This window comes from Xenopus laevis, chromosome 2S (genome assembly GCF_017654675.1).
Source record: "Xenopus laevis strain J_2021 chromosome 2S, Xenopus_laevis_v10.1, whole genome shotgun sequence".
Classification (NCBI taxonomy): Eukaryota; Metazoa; Chordata; class Amphibia; order Anura; family Pipidae; genus Xenopus; species Xenopus laevis.
The window spans coordinates 72,139,397-72,157,016 of NC_054374.1; the positions used below are offsets into that span (position 1 = coordinate 72,139,397).

At 41.3% G+C, this 17,620-nt stretch overlaps 1 protein-coding gene across 11 annotated transcripts in view; it reads right to left on the minus strand.

Annotated features, from left to right (window-relative positions):
* Positions 1-5,035: 5,035 nt before the first annotated feature.
* LOC121400590 (zinc finger and BTB domain-containing protein 8B-like) overlaps positions 5,036-17,620 on the minus strand; it is a 36,907-nt gene continuing 24,322 nt past the window's right edge. For 6 of the 11 annotated variants that reach the window (XM_041583967.1, XM_041583965.1, XM_041583962.1 and 3 more), the window contains 2 exons: positions 9,371-17,536; positions 5,036-6,813 (listed from right to left, as the gene is read on the minus strand). The gene's annotated coding sequence lies outside the window, so the exon portion shown is untranslated. The remainder of the gene's footprint in view (positions 6,814-9,370; positions 17,537-17,620) is intronic. The other 5 variants (XM_041583971.1, XM_041583963.1, XM_041583960.1 and 2 more) reach the window with 2 other exon arrangements.

A 17,620-nucleotide genomic window follows, 5' to 3' on the forward strand; every position in this document is an offset into this window, starting at 1 on the left:
TCTGAAATCTAAATTACAGCTGGGCTAACTTACCCCTATCTTTACCAGGCCCAGTCAATATCTTTAAAATTATATTCCTGCCAAAGTTTCTTTATGCGTCCCACAACGTACATACTACACTCACTAAAGCGTGGTTTAAGCAGCCTGAGGCATATAACAGAGACTTTATTTGGGCAGGAGAAAGGCCTAGGATAAGCATGCAAATGTTACAGGCCCCAGTAAAGAAGGGAGGCCTAGCCCTTCCTGACCTTTAAAACTAAAATTTAATTGGTATATTCGTGGTGGTGGCTCCACCTAGACCCTAACAGGCTACAGTAATAGAAGCTGCAGTTATCTCTTCCCTCGAAGCTCTAGCCAACCAGCTGTAGAGGACTCCCAACGGTGTACCCAATGACCCCCCAATGAAAACGTTGGCCCAGGTGTTTCATAAAACTGTGATGGCAGGCTATAAAAAAATCCCATACCTGGTCTATATGGACACCACTCTGGGGTAATAAGTTACTAGGCAAATTCAAAACCTTGCCAGAGTTTAGCTTCTGGGTCAGTGCCAATGTAAAATACCTAGGTGACACAGTTGGGACAGTTGAGCTGAAACAATTCACTCAGCTGAAGGAGGAATATGGTCTACACAACCAGATGTTCTTTAGATTTTTGCAACTAAGGCATGCATTCCAGGCCCAATTTCATGAGGGGGCCCCTCAGGTAGCTGAGTAAACACTAGCACGTTACCTCCATAGACCAGAGCTGACCAAGCCTCTTAACTGGTTCTATGCAATCGTCCTACAAGGGAACTTTGACCCCATACAACAGGTGTGTAGAAAATGGAACAAGTAGGGAAAACTCACATGCCTGTGTCCTGGCTGCTTCTCAGCTATGTCCACTCCCAATGTTGTGCCGGCTCCCTCATGCTGGTCTCCATTCCAGCGGACATCATATGTGAGGGATAAGGTAGTTTAAGGAAGCCAATCCACACTTATGGCGTAAAATCAAATTTCCAGCTTTATTGGATCATAAAATAACAAACAGGCATCTATTACAGATGTACTCCTACCCTATGTGACCTAACATGTCATAGGGTAGGAGTACATCTGTAATAGATGCCTGTTTGTTATTTTATGATCCAATAAAGCTGGAAATTTGATTTTACGCCATAAGTGTGGATTGGCTTCCTTAAACTACCTTATCCCTCACATGTGTAGAAAATGGGCCTCTAATTTTCCATCACTGGATGAGGAAGCATGGGCAAGTATACTTGAACAAATTCCAGAAGCCAATGTTTGTGTCAGAGATCACTTTATTCACACCAAATTCTTAAACAGAGTGTACTTAACCCCACACAGGCTGGCACGTACATCATCCAGATGTATGTCTTAATTAATGTAGGAACTGGTACCTACTATTCATGTTTTCTGGGCTTGTCCTAAGATCCAACAATATTGGGCCACAATTCTTAGGTACATTCATATCTCCTTGGGACCCAACATGCCTCCTTGGACTACTAGAAGGACTTACCATCCCCTCCAGCGATAAACTGTGCCTACAACAGCTTCTCCATTATGGAGAAAAGCCATTTTACTGACTTGTAAAGCTTCAGAACCTCCTACACTTAGCTTCTGGAACTAGTTGATGACAGCCTCCCTAGGCAAAAACTGGCATATGCTGCCCGTGGATGCCTGGAAAAATTTGGGAAACTTTGGGACAAATGGCTTGCGAAACCTCAAACGGGTATGATATGTATTACCTAAAAGGGACACAAAGAACGTGTACTTGGGAAAGCTCATCTTGCTCCTCTTCTCTCTTCTTCTTTTCTTTCTTCCTCTTTTATCTCATGTTAATGGAAAACTCAATAAAGAAAACCTTTAAAAAAATATCTCATAGTGCTTAAGTGCATAATTGAATGCCTTCTTGTGATGCATTGAGAATGAACAGAAAATGAACTGCTGATTAATATTGGTTGTCATAAAACTTTAACACAGCACATAACAACAATCCATTTTACAAGACACTTAAATATGCACCCAAAATATAGTGGATGTTTGCACCAGGTGCAAATTCGTTACCACTAGGCTCATTCACTAAAATGCAAAGTTGCTTCCTGGGCGCCGAACATTGGCAACTTTTCGCCAACCTTCTGGATTTGATTGACTAGACGTTTCCCTGCTTATTATTATGAATATGTATTTATAAAGGGACAACATATATTGTACCATTGTACAATAAATGTGGGAATGGATTGAACATACAGATTTGCATATAAAAAAAACTGATAACCAGTGCAAAAGGTAATGAGGGCCCTGTCCAAATGAGCTTACAGTCTAAGGTACTTAAATGTGGGCCCAGAAGTTAGCTTTGCCAGTTCCTTTCAGTTATCTAGATGACAAGGAGCACATCAGTAACCCTCCTTTCAAGTTGTGGAGATGTCTTGCATCACAGCGGGTGGTGGTTTGACTCTCAGGGGCAAATTCACTAACAATCGTAGTTTCGCCAGCGCTTCGCAAATTCACTAAAATCCGAAGTTGCGCACAGGGGTAGCGTAAGGTTGCGAAGTTGCGTTAGCGTTGATTCGCTAAGTAAAGCGAAGTTACCCTAGCGAAGGCTAATTTGCATAGGGCGCCAAATTCAAATTTCAATGGAGGAATACGTATCAGCACTACAAATGCCTAGAAAACCTTCAATTCATCAAATAAAAATTTTATTTTGCCCTACACATGTGCCCACTGTCTAGGTAAGTTGCCATGAGTCAGGAAATGTAGGGGGGAAGGAGGGGAGCCCCAAAAAAATTTTCGATCTTTTTCAGCCTATCACCCATAATGTAGAAAACACGCCAGCGGTTTTTGGGACTTAGAAAAATTTTTGACTTTTTTTGAAACAATCCCTATCTACTCTATTGCGCTTCGCCAGGTCTGAGGTGGCGAAGGAAGTCTAGCGTAAAAGGTAGCGTTCAGTACACTGCGTGCGTTAGTGAATTTGCGTAGTTACGTCGCTAGCGAAACTTCGCCAGGCGTAAGGGTGCGAAGTAACACTAGCGAAACTACGCCAGCGTTCGTTAGTGAATTTGCGCAGTAACGAAAATGACAAACGCTAGCGAAGTAACGCTAGCGTTCGGCGCTTCGTGAATTTGCCCCTCAGGGTTAGTTAAAAAGACAGGCCCGGATTTGGGCCTAGGGTGGCGGAAATTTAGGGGGCAGCATGCTGCCCAACCACAACCACATTGGTCCAAAAACACTGGGGATGCGCAGGAGAAAAAAACATTTTTTATATTTCCCCATTGCTCCAGTCCCAGTAATGAAAATTTGTATGTATAAAAGGGAGGGGACGGGCGACTGACGGCAGTGGGCCTAGGGGCACCCGCTATATAAATCTGGCCCAGTAAAAAGAACAGTTGGTAAGGTGTGGGGGTTAACTTGGGAGGCCTGGGGTTCTGGGGGGGGAAGTGGATAGGTAGCAGAATCCAAGCTTTGGGCCTGGGATCAGAGTCCGTCTTCTTGGAGGATTGGTGGAATAGTTTTACTGCTGTTTAATGTTTGTAGTAAAAACAGTTGTGTTACAAATAGTACAAAGGTGGCCTTCTCTTCCCAATTGTGGTTAGGGGTAAACTTTAAAAGGTACCACAACAGAGATTAACTGGCCACTGCATTGTTTAAACCTAAAATTCATTGTATTGTTCACAAATGTAATCCCCCTGCATTGTTCACACTTGGAACACCTCTATTGTTCTCAACCCTAAAGATGGCCATAGACGCAAAGATCTGATCATACGAATCGAGGATTTGTATGATTTTTGGACCGTGTGGAGAGTTCCGTCATTTATAGTCTGCCTTTCCTATGCTCTGTGTGTGCCATACTCTGCCTGCACTATGCTCCCTGCATGTGTCATTCTCTGCCTGCCCTATGCTCCCTGTATGTGCCATAATCTGCCTTATGCTCCCTATGTGTGCCATATTCTGCGAGTGTGTGCCATACTTTGCGTGTCCTACTGTGCCTGTGTGTGCCATAATCTGTCTGCCCCATGCTCCCTGAGTGTGCCATACTCTGCCTGCCCTATGTTCCTTGGGTGTGTTGTACTCTGCCTGTTCTATGCTCCTTCAGACTAAATAATCGGAGACTCTGGGCATATGGTGATTTCCCCATCAAGACTTCGCCCTTTCTCTTTGCCCCTTTTAACCCATCTAGGTATATGGTAGTTCCTCATCTAGGGACCCTGACCTAGGCTCCCATGACTGGTTCCTCCCCCAAAAGCCTGGGATTTTTATTTCTTTACTGAAGGCTCCTGGCAATGGAACTGGCCATACAAATCAGGACTACCAGAGAGCAGCATCTTTTAGCAGCAATGTGAGGCCAGTTGTTTCACCCACAGTTCCTGGGACCTTTCTATTGGCTCCTGTGTCTTGCTACTCCCCCTGTTGCCTGGGGAATAGCTGAAAACTTCTCACCCAAAGCTCTTTGGACTCTGCCCTGAGAATATGGTGGTTCCCCATCAAGCCCTTGCCCTTACTCTATCTTTCTAACCCATCTTGGTGTATGGTGGTTCCCCATCTAGGGACCCTGAGTAGGAACAATTGCACATGTGCAAGCAAGGGGGCTTCTAGTGAGAGAAGAGCGAGTAAGGAGCAACTGTGCATGTGTAGGGGGTGGTAGACTTGCCAGCTGGAAGGCACTTTGGAGAGATTAGTCGCCCGAAGTAGTGAGTATTTGCCGCTGGTTGACTAATCTCCCCATCTGCCACCACCCTAACACTGCAGTGAGATGATGCGAGATAATACAAGATAACTCATTTCGATTTCTGATAACTGGCATTTCATCTGAATTTTTGTTTGGTGGTCCAGTTGTAGGAATAAGGCAGAAAAAGTGCTGACTTTTCCATTTCTACATATGTCAGAATTTGCCAGGAGAATATTGAATAATGTAGCTCTGAGACTAGAACAAACTTTATAGCAAAAAGGATAGTATGAGCAGTAAATTCTAAAAAGTCAACCTAATTTGTTTTGTTACACCAAACAAATAAGACAGATAAACAATGAAGGTGTCGTTTGAATAAGAATAAATATATGTAAATTTATTAACAAACATTGTATAACAGAAAAAGACAGATATTAACAGATAACTCAACCTGACTAAAATAACTGACATTCCCATATGTCTTTTTTAAGGCCAGAAGAGGTTTGGCACTGAACTGGTTCCAAGTATAACAAGTATATAAAAAAATATAAGCAATTTCTTATAATTCTAACTTTACCTTGCTCTAAGCTGTGCAAAAGGGGCAGTGATGGTACATACAGGTCTATACATTTATTCAAGATGTAAAGTTTCTCAGGTTATCTATGCTGGTTATAAACATTAGCAAATAATGTCCTTAGGACTTAGTACATCATGCTTGTAGATTCAGTTCTGGGAAGAAAGTTGATGGGCTGTTATTTAAAGTGATAGTGACACCTCTAACTTTGTGCTTACATCTCTACTTTGATGGAAATAATAACTAAAATCGCAATAAAAAACTAAAAATCATAAAATTACTGATGTAAACCCACAAATTAGTAAATAAATTGTTTTGAAAAAGAAAAAACACTCCTCATATGGAGAAGGATACTACTTCCTGTAGGGGGCGAGTACTACTGCGTTCAGCCTCTCTTATCTCACACCCACTCCTGCAAAAAATAAAAGCTTCATCTTTCTGAAATCTTCTCTCCCACACTGCTCAGGTTTGGGGTTTTTTTCAGAAGGTGCTTTTAACTCATTCCCTTTTACTAGGTTATATATTTGTGTTACTGCCTGATTGACTTTTCCTGCACTAACGATCTACTCCAGCTCTGGGGGTTAAAAGGTTAATCTTGCAAGCAGTCCTGGCACTGATCATTCTGTCTGTGTAGGGAATGCAGGCAGACAAGGGCCACACATAAGTCAGAATAAGTTAAAAGCACCATTAAAAAAAACGAGCAGCACAGAGCAAAAGAGGAGTTTTGCAGTGTGGTGGAGGTGCAGAGTTTTGTTATTGTATAATCACATACCTGAACATGAAAGAAAGCAGCGGCACTGTGATACGGTGGCTGTAAACCCTGACCCTGTGTGTAGTAGTATAGTATAAGCACAACACCATTTAATTGTGCCGGATTTTTCCTGTCAGTCAAGCATTTAACTTCCGGCCTTGCAGCTCTGATTGACAAGCCCCAAGGGACCATAAGAATGTTTTGAAGTCCGCCACGCTCTTAAAGGAGAAATTACTTATGTCCAGTTTACATATAAAGAGGTTGCATTGAGGAAAATGGTCTAAAGTGCATATAGGCATATTTTGATGAAGAATTCAATTATGCTAAAACCTGATTCACTATCCCTTCAATTGAGGTTTTGAAGGCCCATTGTGCAACATATGCAGTCCTGATATAGGAACCAAAATATATATGAGAGCAGACATGAACATGTTCTGTTCAGCAAGTACATATAAATGAAAATCTTAATTCAAGACACACAAAAAATGTGTTCTAAAAAATGATGAAGTGCAGAAGATGTCCAAGCAGGTAAAGATTGGGAATAATGAGGCTTATGAGAAGATTAAAACTTTAGGAAGAATCCAGAAGAGGCAGCCACTTTGGTTAAAGACTCATCTTCTGTGTTTCTTCAGAACATAAATAAAATCTCAATATAAAACTGGGTAGTTCTGTACATTGAATCACCACTGGGCACATTTTCCTTCCAAATCTGGATCCTTATTGATAGTGGACGAGTGTCCAGGAGATATATATGCTCAGGGGACAGGAACATTTTGAAACCATCAATGATTTATGCCGAAGACAGATTCTTCAGGTGCTCAACCTCCATCTGAAAATAAACAACTGGTTTATTAGCATTTAAAGGAGAAGGAAAGGTAATTTGCAATACTCAACTATAATTGTTGCTTGTGTGCACCCCTCCTGAACCGCATTATTTTCACTGCCCAAATCGGTCTGGAGCTCTCATACCGTTACGTCGAAGTTTTCAAACGTTCTATTCTTTGCGGCCGCCATTTTGGCCGTGTCAACGTCATGTCCTCTCTCTCCGAATTTGAAATGCCCATGCGCTAAATTAAGCCCTCCCCTTGACCTCGCGCGTCACACACAGCTAGCTAGCTCAAGAAGGCGTGTCTGCTGCTTCTTTCCCTGCTGCTGCTCAATATGCGCATGCTCAGCAGTACTACAGAGAGGAACTGCGCATGATCCAGGTCGTGAGTCGCAATGGGAAGATAGGCATGCTGGGAAAAACGCTTCTCCTACTCTACACTATCAGAGGAAACGGATCAACAGAGCTGCTACAAGAAAGCACACAGAGGTACATGTAACACACCAGCAGACTTTTAGTAACACAGCTGCTTTTTTAACGATAATTCATGTTTGGGCTTTACAGGTCCTTTAAAATTCTGCATGATGTATGCATGTTGAGGATAATATAAGTTACATGTTTGTTCATTATGAGGTTTTAACAGACAATCATAAAAAAAAATATAGAGTTGCATTAAGGTATTTTACTGGAAAACTGAAGATTCTTTAACCCTGTTTTAATGGACCAAATCAAAACTATTTTAAGAATTAATGGACAAGCAAAGTGCAAACTAATATTGACACCTACAACTGATTTGATAATATAGGTTGTTAAAGGGATACTGTCGTGGAAAAATCAGTTAATGTTCTGCTACTCCAGCAGACTTCTGCACTGAAATCCAATTCATAAAAGAGCAGATTTTTTTTTTTTTAAATGTCTTTATTTATAGAAATTTTCAGAAAAATAGTAGCATATATAGAACATGACATGTCGTATCGAATTACATCAATGAAAATATAACCAAGGTTCGAAAGTAGTAGTCAGTTATACAATGGAACCTCTCTTGGTACAAACACATCGTGCTGACAGTATACAACAGAAAGAAGATGGAAGAGCAGATTTTTTTTATACTCTATTTTAGAAATCTGACATGGGGCTAGACATATTGTCAGTTTCCCAGCTGCCCCATTCATGTGACAAGTGCTTGCACTTTAGGATGGAACTACTTTCTAGCAGGCTGAACAATAAAACAGGATGACTGGGGAACTGGCAGCTATGCTCTCATTCTCAGCAAGGCACCCCCGCTCCAGGTGTAGGATATATGCAAATCAACAAAAGAGCTGAGAGAAAGCAAACGAAGAGGCAGAACTTGCTGCTAAGTGCTCTTTATTGCACACAACACAACTTTCTAGCAGGCTGTTATTTCTCCTACTTAATGTAACTCAATCAGTCTAAGTGGGACTTGGCTTTTACTATTGAGTGTTGTTTTTAGATCTACCAGCTGCTATCTGGTTCCCATTGTTCTTTTGTTAGGCTGCTGGGAGGTAAAGTAAGGGGATGATATCACTCCAACTTGCAAAAAGTTGCAAAGAGTGACTAAAGTTTATCAGAGCACAAGTCATATGATTGGGGGCAGCTAGGAAACTGACAATATGTCTAGCCCCATGTCAGATTTCAAAATCGAATATAAAAAAAAACCGGTTTGCTCTTTTGAAAAATGGATTTCAGTGTAGAATTCTCCTGGAGCAGCACTTTTGATGTGTTTTGAAAAAAACACATTTTCCCATGACAGTATCCCTTTAAGCTCAACACAGACCATACTGTTTTCCATGCAACCTTCTCTTCACTCTACAAGCATGCCAAGTTTATTATGGGGCATGACTTTGTATTTTACATTACCTGGGTGCATGGTCCTCTCTAACAGGTACATAGAAAGCAAATACTCTACTCTACAGTCCTCAAAGTTCACCCAGCAACAAGAAGATCAGAAAAAAATTTGGGCACCAATTGTAAATTTGCTTATTTTGTTAATTGTAGTAAATAACAACTGCAGAAAAACACAGTAAACACAATATAGTAAATGTTAATGCTCACTTAAATTTTACAGTATCTAGTAGAATTAAGTCAAAGGCAAGTGGACATTTAGAGTTTTTCTTGAAAACATTTCCCCGCTCATTCGAGTGGCTTCTTCAGTTCAACTGAAGTGGTAGTGAATTCCCCAACATGTAAACCCTTAAGGATAGTAAAGTCACAGACATCCAATCGGCGGCTTCACAACAATTCACACTTCCAGTCATGTTCCTACCACTTCAGTTGAACTGAAAAAGCCGCTTGTATGAGTAGTGAAACATTTTCAAGAAAACTCTAAAAGTCCAGTTGCCTTTGACTTAATTCTACTAGATACTGTATATCATGAGCTGGATAAATGAGAATCTTCATAGTCACTTACATTTTATATAGTGAACTTTAAAGCATAACATCAAATAAAATAGTAATTGTGGCATGTATAAAAGTTTTATAAGGTGCCAGTGTTATTAGAAGACTTTTTCTTTTGACATGCATACAGGGTTTTACTATTTACCTGGATTGCTATTCGCTTGGCTCTCTCTTCATTCATCTCTGATCTAATATCTTCCATATCTTTTCTGCATAAACAAAATCATAAGATGCAGTCAACAATCTGTCTGATGTATTAGCACAGCACAGACAGGCTTAATTCATAACCATTTTTTCCTCTAAACTCTAAACTAGGTACAAAATGGATTAAGCATTGTATGAAAATGTTATACACTCTGGCCATGCTATACTTATATATTATCAGTTTGTAGATTGTGGCTACTTTGGAACTTGAGTTGCAAGGTGCAACTGAAAATTGTAGCTCTATTTTTAGAGCCCCCTTATTCATGAGCAGTACTTTCAAGTATAGGACTTCCTTCCTTTTGCATTGTGCCTGCAGGCTGTCGGTGTTTTACGTGTTGCATTGTGGGTAGAGAAGTACAGAAAAAAATGTTTCAATCCCTCATGTGATTTTAAGGGTTCAGATTTAGTTCAGTCAATCTGTTGGATTCAGCTGAATCCTGAACCAATTCAGGATTTGGAGCATCAAGTACTGAATCCAGGATTTGACACATCCCCTAATAAAAATATGACTTAGCAGTACCACACCCTAAATAAAAACATACAAATGTTTGTTTCTCAAGATATCCATCATGAACTTGAGTGATGCAATCTCTGCTGCAAGGTCTTCTACTTTTGAATTATCCACAAAGGAGATGTGATTTCCAGCAGTCTTCTGGCTTTGCTTCTCAGTTGAGGCAGCTAAGGGAGACAGAGGGCTTGTCTTAGTTGGTGAGGGTGCAGGGCTAGGGGTAGTGGGGATCCTTGGATTCTGTTAATAAAAGGGAACACAAATTACTTTTTTTACTGTCATCATGAATAGGTATTGCTTAGAACAGGGTTGGAACTAGGGTTAGGTAGAAGAGGCATCTGCCTAGGGCGTAACGATGGGGGGTCCTGGGCAGGTATCTGTTAATAGGTCTTCTGCCTACCCTAGTCCATGTTCGCTCCCCTCCCTCCCCTCTGTTGCTATTCCCTCCCCTCTGTCACTCTCTCCTACATCCCCTCTATCAGTCTCTCCTCCTCCCTCTATCAGTTTCTTCCCTTCCCCCTGTCAGTTCTTTGCTGTTACAGCACATTTCTTTGTGTGTGCACATGGGGGGTAGGGTTGCCACCTTTTCCAAAATGTTTTACCGGCCTGGTGGGGGGCAGGAACAAAAAGGGGCAGGCATGATGTCAAAAGGGGCGGTGCCATGCCGTAAAAGGGGCATGGCCACAGCGCCGACATTTCAAGACGGGGACAAAGTCACAAAAGCTACGTTTTTACAGGAGATTGGGGTCAGGCCGAGGGGTCTTTTTAAGGGTATTACAAATTTACCTACCAGCAGCTACATTGCCGGTAAATTTGTAATACTGGCCCGACCTTGGCAGGTGTTTTACCAGCCTGGTGGCAACACTAATGGGGGGGGAGTGTGGTGGCCAGCTGGTTTGCCTAGGGTAGCCGGTTGGCTTGACCTGGCCCTAGTTTAGACCCAAAACCTAAACTGTAGTAAGTAATAAACAAAACAAACAATGCATAGCAAGAACTCTCATATACTGTTATACCTTGTCAAAGCAACAATTATATTAATCACAAAATAACAGTAAGACCTGCCAAGTTATCTGCTTTATTACTTGTTTTGTTTTTTTTTCAACTTTGTGTTTATTCAGGTTTAACATCTTATACAAAATGCCAATGAATAGTTGTAATTTGCAAATCTGTATCACAACATACAATAAAATAATATAAAAGTAAGGAAAAGAAAATAGAATAAAAAAAAAAAAACATACATTTTGCATACATTTTCTGTTGTCACTGTGTCATCAAGTCAAGTTTCCTACATGAGTATAGAGTTATATCACATTCAGTGGGGTATAAACAGACTAGATGGGGTCATCTTTAGTAATCCAGGGATTCCATATTAGATCATATTTGTCCAGCTTATCTTTCAGCAGGTATGTAATTTTTTCTTTAGCTGCAATCCACCATATTTTCCTTTCCAGCGCTGATCGATGAGGGCCAGAGCCCTTCCACATTGAAGCTAAAACACATCTTGTGGCGGAGCAGATTTGTGTAGCTAATTTATTGCGATTTCTGGAGAGCTGAAAGCGTCTGCCAAATAGCGCCGCCCATGGGTCTGGAGCAACATGAGTTTGGAGAATCGAGGAAATTATGTTGAACGTATCAGTCCATATTTGTTGAACTATTGGGCAAGTCCACCAATTGTGCCAGTTATCAGCTTCCTGACCACAACCTCTAAAACACGTCTTGGGTTTAGTAGAGTCCCATTTGTGGAGCAAAGTGGGTGACACGTACCAATCATACAATATTTTGTATGGTTTTTCCTTTATGAGAACATTCAGAGAAATCTTCGCCATGTCGATGAATATGTCTGTCCATTGCTCTTCTGATAGGCTTTCGCCTATGTGCGTCTCCCACCGTATTTGGTGTTTAGTTTTCGCTGGTGGCCTATCATGCCATATCAGTCTATAAAGTTCTGAAATTAAAGCTTTACGAAAAGACAAGTTACAATATAAACATTCAAACCTAGTCAGTTTAGCTATAGGCGCTATAGGAAATCGAGTAGAGATGAAATGAGATATTTGCAAATATTGGAACTGGTCCTGCTGTCATACTAAATTTATCCTTAAAGGTGCTCCATGGAAGTAGTTTGTCCCATTGAATAAATTGATGTAAGGACCATAGCCCTTTAGTAGCCCAGCGTTTGTAGCCTAGGGTCACCAGGCCCGGGGCAAAATCTGGATTATTATGAATTGGGACAATCAAGCCTGGTGAGCTTTGAAGATTGTATCTTAAACGGCAAGAATCCCAAAATAATAACGTATGATATATGTAAGGAGATAAGTAGTCTGAGTGTGATGGTCAAGGTAGCCCTTGGACCCCGATAGGATAAGTAAGATAATGCTCAATTTCAACCCATCTATGAGTCTCTATAGCAGAGTTCCATTGGACCAACTGCGCTAATCTGGCTGCCAGATAGTATCTTTTAATGTCCGGCAGTCCCCATCCGCCCCTGCCTTTAGACCTAGCCAATATAGCTGTGGAGATTCTAGCTCTCTTGTTTTGCCATATAAAAGATGTTATATGAGATTGAAAGGCTTTTATTTCTTTCTCTGGTATTGTAATGGGCAAACCCCTAAACAGGTATAATAGTTTCGGTAGTATTACCATTTTGATAGCATTGACCCTACCCAATAGGGATATTGGATAAGACATCCATTTATGCATGAGGTTTTTCAAGTAGGCATACATTGGCGTGAAGTTGAGATGGTGGAGTGTGTTGGGATCGTCTGCCAATTTGACCCCCAGATACTTCATACCTTTTTCTATCCATTTGAAGTTAAAGTTCAATTTGAGAAGCTTGAGAGAGGCGTTTGATAGGTTATGTGGTGTAGCTACTGTCTTAGATTGATTTATACGAAAGCCTGAGACTGTGCAAAAAGGTCGTAATGCATTGGAATAGATTCGAGAGCGATGTGAAAGGGCGTGAGAGGGTGAAAACAGTATCATCAGCAAATAAAGCGACTTGGTAAGTTCCCCGACCTACATCAATCCCTTGTATTGAGGGGTCTGATCTGATAAGTATAGCTAAAGGCTCTATGCAAAGGTTAAAGAGTAGTGGCGAAAGCGGGCATCCTTGGCGGGTGCCGTTGAGTATGGGAAAATCGTCTGAGGAAATACCTAGGTTACACACCTTGGCCGAAGGTTTGGAATACAGGTTCGTTACCGCATTGAGAAATTTAAGTGGGAGGCCAAATTTTATAAGTACACATTGAAGGTACCGCCAGTCGACCCTGTCAAAAGCTTTTTCAGCGTCTTATGACAGAGTGACCGACGGCACCTTCTTCGCTTTAGTGAAGGCCAGGATGTCCAATATTCTCCTGACGTTGTCCGTGGACTGCCTACCCGGTATGAAACCAGTTTGATCAGGATGTATTAGTCTACCTATTACTGTATTCAGTCTGTTGGCCAAAATCTTGGCCAGTAATTTAACGTCTGTATTTATCAGTGAAATTGGCCTGTAATTACCTACATTTGTCAGGTCTCTGTCCGGCTTAGGGATCACAACTATATTGGCTTGGAGCATTTCAGCAGGGAATGAAGCTTTACCATCTAGGACAGCATTGTAAAAGTTCGTTAGGTGTTGGGATATATTTTTGGCTAGTTTTTTATAGAATTGCGCGGAGAAGCCGTCAGGCCCCGGAGCTTTACCTGCATTTAAAGACTTTATTGCCTCCTCTGTTTCCTCAATAGTGATCGGGCTGTTTAACACATCTTTCTCATTTGCGTGAAGTTGTGGGATATCTAATTTATCTAGGAAGGAGGTGATTCGGGTAGAGTATTAGTGGCTTGATCAGTGGTATGCCCTGAATATAATTCTGAGTAATAATTTTGGAATAGTTGCACTATATGCTTCGAGTCATACGTCAGCGACCCATTGTGTTCTTTGAGTGGATGTAGGGTTTGGGCATGAGCTCTGGGATTAAGTTTACGTGCCAGCAGCGTATCAGCTTTATTAGCCTTATCATAGAATTTATTATTTGTATATCTTATGGCCTGATCAGCTTGTTCATACAAAATCACATTGAGTTCACCTCTGCATTGTATGAGGGCTTGTTCTATTGTACCATCGCCACTATGGCTATGTTCCTTCTCTAGTTGCCTTATTTTATTTGTCAGCTGTAGTATTTTCTGTTGTCTAGACTTTTTCTTTTGGGATGCTAGTTTGATAAGGTGACCACGTATTACAGCTTTATAAGCTACCCATGTGGTTGCTATACTAACTTCTTCTGTGGTATTTTGTGTAAAGTAATGTTTAGTTTCATCCGCTAATTCCTGGGTAATACTCTCTGCAGCTAGTAGCGATTCATTAAGCCGCCATTTCTTGTTTGTGTTGATGGTGCCCCAATCCGTTAATGTATGAAGAATTGCTGCGTGATCAGACCAAGAGATTTATGTTATATCTGTATGTTTTATAAAGGGTAGAGTCTTAGGGTTAGTTAGCCAGAAATCTATGCGAGAGTAGGTTTTGTGGGCATTAGAATAGAAGGTATAGGACCTGTTGTCTGGATGTTGGATTCACCATACATCCCACAGTGACAAATTGGCCATAAAGGTGGTAAGTGTTCTAGTGGGTGGGAACGCTTGGGAGAGGTTATGGTTGCCCGATCTATCAAGGCCAGCCTGCGGCGTAGTATTGAAGTCTCCCCCAATTAAGATATAGTCTTATGCGTTTGTAGCTAATCTCATCTCTAGATCATCATAGAACAGTTTTTGTTTGACACTAGGAGCGTAAACCGACACTAGAGTCGTTTCTCTATTATTCAAAACACATTCAACTATCAAGAAGCACCCCCTGGGATCTCGAATCACTTTCTTCTCAACGAAGGGAGTATTCTTTTTAATGAGGATCGCCACCCCTCTTTTTTAAACTTGATCTGAAGCATAGTAGCTTTTGGTGAAGCCTCCTGCCCAGTGTTTGGGTTCTTTCCCTTGATAAAATGGGTCTCCTGCATATATATTACATCACCGCCCAATTTTTTGTAATAATCCGCTGCTAGTCGTCTTTTACGGGGGTTATTGAGACCCTTAACATTATGGGATATTAGTGTCAGATCCATGGAGGTTATCAATTTGGGTAGGCTGTGTTAGAGGGGAACCAGGAAGCGCTTCAAACAATTCGTGACACGGTGACAACATGATAACTGCGCAATGCATTAAACATAAACAAACAAAATATGTGCTTGTGAATGGCTGCGCCCACAAGCCAAACAGTGTAACAAGTAAGGGAACATTTTCTGTTTCCCTAATCGGAGCGGGCACCTTCCCACTATAACCTTCCAGGTAGGTATCGTGCATAGGAGGGTATGCGCCCGAACACCAGCTGTAGAGTCAGTCACGGATTAACAGTTGGCCGAAGGGAAGAGGAAATAAAGGCTTCAGCTCTGTTTTGGCCTTTGTGCTGCTTGGGTAGGTGGTTCATCCGGAGGCCTAGAGGCGCGATGTGGCTTGGTGGATGCCCATGTCGAGGTCGGCGGGGATATCCATTTGGAGCTGGTCGATTCATTATCCTCTGCCGGCGGGATTCCAAGAGCTGTCAATAATCTATTCTGTTCTCGCAAGTTGGAAATTGCGATGGTTCTCCCGTTGTGATTGACCAGCAGTTTGAACGGAAAACCCCAGCGGTATCTCACTTGGTGTTGGTTTAATAGTTCCGTTAAGGGTTCAAGCTCTCTCCGTCGTTTGAGTGTGGTTGGAGATATGTCAGCATAGAGTTGGACGACTGTGTCGTCATCGAGCTTGGTTTCCTTATTATAAGTGCCACGCAGTAGCAATTCTTTCGTTTTGAAAAAATGCAGTCTCAATACGACATCTCTGGGTGGATCACCATCCCTGGGTTTGCCTCGTAATGTGCGATGGATCCGGTCAATCTCGAGCTGAGCAGGCTCAATGTCCGGTAAAATGTTCTGAAAGAGTTTCATGACGGTTGGTTACAGGTCCGTATAGCTTTCAGGCAGGTTTTTAATGCGCAGGTTGTTGCGCCTTGAACGATTCTCAAGGTCTTCCTGCTGGTCTTGCAAAGCAAACAAATGTCTCTTTATATCTGAGATATCCGCCTCAGTTTGAGCGCAGTAAGCACGGAGCCCTTCAATGGCTTCTTCGTGGGCAGTAACTCGCTCCCCGAGGGCCGTCACTTCTGCGGTAATTTCCTTTACCGTTCTTTGTTGCGAGACTGTTATGAGCTTTGCTAAGTTATCGTATAAGTCCTTCAGGTCTTGTTTGCTAACCTGGTCAGTCGCATCCAACGAGGGTTCAGACGCAGCTGCCTCGTCGCCATCTTGGCTGCTTGAGGCCTGGTCCTTACGTTTAAAGAAATCGGCCACTTCGCCTGGTTTATGGGTAGCTCTCAGTTTAGGAGCCATCTGACAATTACTGATCAGTATCCTCTCGGTATCGGAGCTGTAAATCCGTTTATTGTGCTTATGTTCTGGTTGCTTATGGAGCGGGTGGACGGAGCTCGCAGATCATGCTGCCATTCAGGTAGTCAGCTTGGCCACGCCCCCTATTACTTGTTTTTTTTAATGCTGTTTGCTAATTTAAATTGCTATACTCTGAATAAAATTTAAAAGGCTACAGAAATCTACTATAACAAAAAAACTGATGGCATAAGTGGAAGATGTATTTAGGGACAGCAGGGCAGTGGGTTCTTGAGGCCAGGATTTATGAAAAAGTGTATACAGAGAACAAAGAACAAATAATCCTTGCACTCCTAAACTCGTCCTCATCAATATGTTAAAGGACATTGTGACATTTAGTGCAAATGCTGCTAAGTATATGTCTTCCGTATGAAAGGAGAAGTAAAGGTATCTTAGTGGTACCAAATCGATACCTGATACCCCAGGCCGGTGATTCCTTATCATTTTGGTATGTGCATGAGCAGTAGCGCTGAAGTTAAAGCTGAATTTAGAAGCAAAAAGCCAGCTTTTCATTTTACTGCACATGTACTCTGACCAGGAGCCAAAGAGAAGACCAGTGATGATATTTGGCAATGTCATTGTTGTCAATATATTTCGCTATATTTAAGATGGCCAACTAATTTAAATGAATCTCTATTCCGGTCAATCCTTTCTGATTCATCAAGAATTCGAATATTCCATTTTTTTATTTTATAGTTTATACATTTTACTAACAATTTGGCTTACTAAAGGGTTTCTATATTCCCAATTGGTTGTCCTTTTGATTAAACTTTTATTGGGATGCTTTCTTTGGTGTAATATAGTATACAATGTGGTTGGCCATCTTAAATTGATTACCTATGGCTTGCCAGAATTTTCTTAAATTTGATGAAATCAAAATCTTGAATTCTAATTAATTTGCCCATAAACAGTATCTAGTTTTCTATCAGCATGTAGTAACTTGTCATATCCTTATTGTACCCCTTCTTTATGATTTAAAATATTATTTATTTTAATTTAAAAATCTAGCAATTAAATCTGCCCCTTCCTCAATAAGGAAAGTAAGGTGTCAATAGGACCTGATGTCTAAATATACATTTGCAGATGAGGATACTTTGCTGTGAGAATTCACCTTCTCTTCATCCTTTTTATCATCTGATTCTGCTATAGGCTTCTTTAAAAAAAAAAAAATAAGCACAAATAATAATTCACCTCATTTAAGATCACCCAGCATTAAGTGCTTTTCTGGCCGTTCTGG